Source organism: Littorina saxatilis, linkage group LG9, assembly GCF_037325665.1.
Source record: "Littorina saxatilis isolate snail1 linkage group LG9, US_GU_Lsax_2.0, whole genome shotgun sequence".
In the NCBI taxonomy this organism is placed as follows: Eukaryota; Metazoa; Mollusca; class Gastropoda; order Littorinimorpha; family Littorinidae; genus Littorina; species Littorina saxatilis.
Window position 1 is genome coordinate 8,080,360 of NC_090253.1, and position 6,229 is coordinate 8,086,588.

A 6,229-nucleotide genomic window follows, 5' to 3' on the forward strand; every position below is an offset into this window, starting at 1 on the left:
ACTAAACAACAAGAAAACCACGTAAATGTAAATCACCAGACACAAACAATAATACAACAACAACAACAACATCATCGACAGCAGCGATAAGAACAATGACAGCTGGCAGGTAGCCTGCACCACGATCGAGGTTCATAATCAATCAATATATCGATCTGCATGTCCAAATCAGTTGGGTTTATCTATCTCTATTTGAGCTCACGTGGAATTAGTCCGTTCCATTCACCGGGAACATACACAGGTATACCACGCCCAGATGGGTGAACCAATGGAAGGCAGACAAGGACGTATGTCTCACGCTTTCCTTCTTTGCCACTACTAAAGCAAACGTGTGCAAGATTGTATGTTACTCGCTTTGAAGCATGGCAGGTACGGAGTCAAACTCGCAATCGTCCCTCCAAAAGCCCCAAAATGCACACATTAATTTCATTTCTCCCGCTGTTACTCGTTTCTTCTCTTCACACATTCTTCCACATTGAGAATACTGCAGTCGGCATCCCAAACGACAGTACTGTTTCTACAGTCGAGTATGGCTGCCATTGAAAGGTGGCTCGCTCATGAGGCCTGTGAGTCTGAAACAGAAGTACAGAGTTAAGTTGTGTCCAGACAAGACAAAGAAGACACAGAAAGACGTCATAAGTTGTTCGGTCACTTCCGTCAAAGAAGTAGACCTGGGGCCAGTTTCACAAGATAGCAGTGAACCGACTGACAGTCGATCGACTGCCCAGTCGATGGACTGTGGTTGATCGCCGGGTCACCGAAAAGCGCGTTTCATGAGCGAATCACCGTCACCCGCGGACAACCGCAGTCGACCGACTGCACAGTAATCCGAATCTCGGAATGGCCAAGTCGAGGGCTAAATTTAGCAACATTACCACTTCCGTTTGCTCATTCGCACGTGGAAATGGCCGATTTCGAAGAAAAAACAAGTCTCGGCCCGCTCAAAATAACAATGACCGAGACTTTCAGTAATTCCTTCGCGTATCGTCTAACCCTCTTACGCCATAATGTGACGTCTTCAAGACATAACCCTGACTTGTCTCCTGGATTACTGCGTCATGATAGATATATTTCGAAGAACAATCACAAGGTTTGGCTCACAATCCAAAAAAATGTGAGCATTCTGCCATCGACTGTGCGGATAATTACATTTATTTTCGGTTTACCGCAGTAAGCCGAACACAGTGTTGGGGGGAGAGCATCACCGTGTTTGGCCGACTTCCGGTGAGACGACCCGCAGTCGGCCGACTGAAATTTTGTTCGTGAAACCCGATAACGTCGGATTACTGTGGTTCTCTCGGACAACTGCAGTTGGTCGACTGTGTTTCTGGCTTATGAAACTGGCCCCAGGGGGGACACAACTATGGCCGATGTGGTTAGCCTTGTCAAAGCGTGAGTATGCAAAACGTGATTGTTCACTCCTCTTGTTGAAGCTATGAGACATAATGCTATTAAGAGGGTTTTTTTCACACTCGATTAGTAGTGGGGCTCGTATGTTGCAGACGCACTCATAAATCATTCACATCTTGCAACAAACATCATACTTTGTGATATTGTTCCTTATAATTATTTAAGGGATTTCAGATACAGAGCCACTTCAGAAATCGGTTTTTTTGTTTTTGATAGGGAATAAAAGGCTGCATTTACAGCAGACGAAATTCGTACCAAAAGCGCTCAGCAGTATATATTCCTAACTCAGCAAATGTAAATTTCAATGGTTTACCATGCACCAGAAGTTGTCTGCTGATAACACATGCATGACATAAATACTCTTATGGGTATTTTTGTGTTCTGGTATTTAATTTGATCGTTTTTAGAATTTTATATATCCGCAGCATGAAAATTCAAGATGGCGGCCTCCGCAACATTGCGTGTTTTGATTTGAGCGAAAACAACGTTTCTGAAGGTAAGTTTTCAAGAATACGCATCCATTCACCAATGTCACATCATTTTACTGTTTAATTCTCCCCTGGGGTCTGTTATTCATCGGGTGAAGCGCTGAAATGCAGAGACTTTGTTTAATCTTGCAATAGCTCATCAGCTGGATTGTGATGCTGATAGATCTAGATCTATCTGTTGATTACAAGTAAGGAAATCATGATCGCCACGCTGGTGATTTTAAACAGATTAAACGAACTTTGAATAAAAGGCGAGGAGAAAGAGATTGTTCATGGTATGATAAATGATTAGTCCTGCCTACGTTAAGGACTTCCATAAGTCTCTAAACGGCTGAGGTGGGGAGGGGTAGAGTCAAAAACTGAGTGAGGGTAGGCCAGATAGTAGGATGACCAGCTGGAGATAAAAACACTCCACTCCCCATGTCTTTACAGTGTTGTGATCAAACTTTCAAAGACGGTAGGTAACAGACAAAAGCATGCAGTGTATGCTAATCAAATGAGATAAGTGGTTTTGAAAAATGAAGAGGTACCGCTCTTTGAGTTTTACAATTTTGGTTTGTTGCTTGTTTCTCATCCTTTTGCTTATTTTAAGTTGACCGTGCATTGGTGTGAATTTTATTTTTACAGGATATATACAAGAGTTACACCACATGCCGGTTCCTGGGAACAAGCGTTCTGCATTTATTCCGGTGCCACAGAAGGGAGCTGATTTCACTAGTACTACTGTATCAAGGTTTGTTACCAAATACATCTTAACAGTAAGATTTTTTTATTTGTATTAATTGGAACATGTTTGCACATCATTTGTAAGCGACCTATGTGAATTTGATGGGTTTAACGTACGTACCCTCACTATGGTCAACATTCTGTTAGCGACTGTTTGAAGCGAATAAATGTAGCGGTCAGAAAGATTCCAGAATCAGTTGGGTCACTGGAAACTGTGTTTGTGTGTTTTTTTTAATCTGAAACAGTAAGAATTATACGAATTCATGAAATAAAATTTTCTTTCATTTTGGTCTGTTGTGTGAAGACTTGCTAACCCGCCTTTGACCGACTCTCTGAGATAGTAAACATTATTCAAATACATTCAAATAAAAATTTCACTTTTCATCTTTTGTGTGAAGGGTACCCCAGGCTGATTTCCTGCACCATTGATGTAGAGGAGGCCAGACAGTCTGCTTCTCATTCCAGTTGTGTTGCGGTTTTTTCTGCTCGTGAAGTGTATCGCCACATTGCCAAAGCCATTGGCCAAGAGAAGTCACCCTGTCTGCCCATTTTGCATAGCCTTACAGGCTGTGACACTATGTCGTCCTTCAATAATCAGAAGGCTTGGGAAGTATGGCAAGCATTTGAAGACGTCACTCAAACTTTCTTCAGGTTGTCTGCTCCTCTTTGTAAGCTGAGTACCACTGACAGGGCAGCACAAGAGCTTTTTGGTGTACATTTGTAGGACAAAACCAGCAACGTACTGGGTGTAAACAGTGCTAGACGGTACCTCTTCAGTAAAAAGAGCTGCCAAATTGACCATAATCCCCTTACAAGTGAGGTGCTGCTGCAGGACATGAGATTGAGAAGAGCCATCTACCTATTAGACTTCCAAACTCTGTGGGCTGGCAGTTCAAGGCTGGAAAGTGGGAGTCATTCTGGACGAGCTTTCAAGAGGTATCCAGCGTGTGCCGAGAACTCATGAGGTGTGCCTGCAAGAAGAGCTGTACAACAAAACGCTGCAAATGCTGCTAAGAAGGACTGCAGAGCACAGCTCTCTGCAAATGTGCTTGCATGCCTGTGAAAACTGTCAGCATCTAAACTGTGCAAAAATATTATTGCACCCATTTTCATACCCCAACTCAAACATTTATTCCTGTGTCATTTTATTCAAACTGTCTATGCCATTAAAGGCTCGCATCTTCGCTATCTGGCACATTTTTTTTTTTAACATCATCATTTACGCCGTCAAAATAAGGATACCCTTGACGTGACAAAGAGATGTGACAAAAACTTCGGGTACCTTTTAAAAAGCCGACGACAATTCCTGAGGCACAACTGGGTCACTGTTGTATACGAAGAGAAAGTCAACTTGATTATCCATCCAGAACAGGTTGTTTTATTTCGCCATCTTGCATATTTCTAGTGTTGTGCCATTGTACCTACTGATGTATGTGTCGATCTCACGGATGAGATGTTTATGTGTCAAATTTGAGGGATACCCAAGTCAACTAAAATCCATGTATTTTAGCAATGACCAAGTGGGTTGCGTTGCAACTTTCAGGAATGTGTGTCTACACACGAGGCGTAGTTCAACCGTTTGAGTACACTTTCAAATCTTCACGAAATAATATTTTAAAAACTGCCACAGGTTTGTTGACTTACATCCCACATATTTTTGACTTCGCATGTATATATGACAGATGGTTGTTTCAAGTACTGCCAAAGTTTCTTTTGAGTATAGACACTTGCCGGAATGTGCTAGTTGTGTAAACACATGAGAACAAACAACGTTTTTGAAATACAGCGATTATGAATTTTAGTCGACTTTTGAGTTGATACATTACATTTTTATCAGTTTTATTTTGGGGGTACCCTTATTTGGGCGGCGGTCAAATAACCCATGTAAAGGCCACCTTTTATCTTAAAAGTGTTCCAGTTAGCCAAGTTGAGTGCCCTCAATAGCATACATTGAATATAACAGCACAGGAATGAATGTTTTCGTTTTGGTATGAAAATTGGTGCAATATATTTATTTTTGCACAGTTTAGGTAATCACACAAATTCTTTAACCCTGCCACCCACACTGTCCAATCATTCTCTGCACCAACAATACATGTATTGTTTTGTTTAAAAAAAAATTTTGTGTTAGTTTCTATTGCAAGAGAATGTCTTTTAGCATCAAAATGCCTAAATACCCTTTTCATTGGCGACCATTTTGAAAATTGTTAAAAAAACTACTGATTTCTTCATTTTTTCACGGTGGCTCTGTATCAGGTTTTGTTAAGCAAAAGCAAATGTCCATTTACACCAAATTTGCTGTTAATCACATGAAGTGAAAGATGCCTAACATACCCAACCGTTTACACTGGCGGCCATTTTGAAAAATTGTTTAAAAACTACCCATTTTTTTATTTTTCGCGATGGCTCTGTATCAGGTTTTGTTAAGCACATAAAACTCTTCATATTTGCTAAATTTGGTGTTTGTTGCATGATTTGAATGATTTTGCAACATAGGAGCCCCACTATAGCTGATATCTAACTCGGCTTCGTTAGACAATTAACGTAATCTCCGGTTTGGAAGAAAACGTCAGTCACACGACCACGTCTGAATAGCAGGTACTGAGGAAGAGCCAGTTGATGACAATGTTTCCCCAACTGAACAGGATGTCCTCGGCCTCCCCCGAAAGCTGCAAACGGCAGCCTAAATGGCGGGGTAAAACAGCACAAAACATGGGTGTAGGCCTACGGGGGAGTTTCAACCTAAAAACGCAAAAGATGGCGAAGAAGAAGAAGAAGAAGAAGTCAGAAGAAGTCAGAAGAAGAAGAAGAAGAAGAACAAGAAGAACAAGAACAAGAACAAGAAGAAGAAGACGACGACGACGACGACGACGACACTGACAGACACTGACAGACACAGACAGACACAGACAGACAGAAAAACAGGCAGACAGAGACACACAGAGAAAAGTCCATGACATAGACAGAGAGAAAGACAGAGAGTCAGATAGACAGACAGATTGACAGACAGACAGTCTGAGAGACACGCAGAGAAACAGACAGACAGAGAGAGACTGACAGAGACAGAGCGGGTGAGAGAATGAGAGACTCACCATGTTTTGTGTCGAACAGGTGCCCATTGGGATTTATTCAAGTTATACTCCAGTTTCTACAACAGAGAGACATGATGCACACACACACACACACACACACACACACACACACACACATACATACACACACACACACAAACACATACATGCACACACACACACGCACACACACACACGTACACACACACACACACACATACACACACACACACACACACACACACACACACATACACACACACACACACACTACATACACACACACACACACACACACACACACACACACACACACACACACACACACACACATATGTACGCATGTTTTCTCAGTGTACAGATATTATTGTCTTGTACACAAGCTACAGCTAGGCAGAGGCGGACACTTCCACACATGTTTGTATCTATAGAACTCGTATGTTCGTAAGGAACATAATTAAACAAACTCATCAATATGACGATTAATAAAATGCGTTTAAAGGTGCTTTAAATGAACGCAACACGTCTTTACAT

General features: G+C 41.7%; 1 long non-coding RNA gene across 1 annotated transcript; it reads left to right on the forward strand.

The window, feature by feature from the left end:
• The first annotated feature begins 1,482 nt into the window (after positions 1–1,482).
• Positions 1,483–4,654, forward strand: LOC138975194 (uncharacterized). The gene is made up of 3 exons (XR_011458542.1): positions 1,483–1,906; positions 2,526–2,631; positions 3,023–4,654. It is a non-coding gene; the product is annotated as an uncharacterized lncRNA (long non-coding RNA).
• Positions 4,655–6,229: the final 1,575 nt, after the last annotated feature.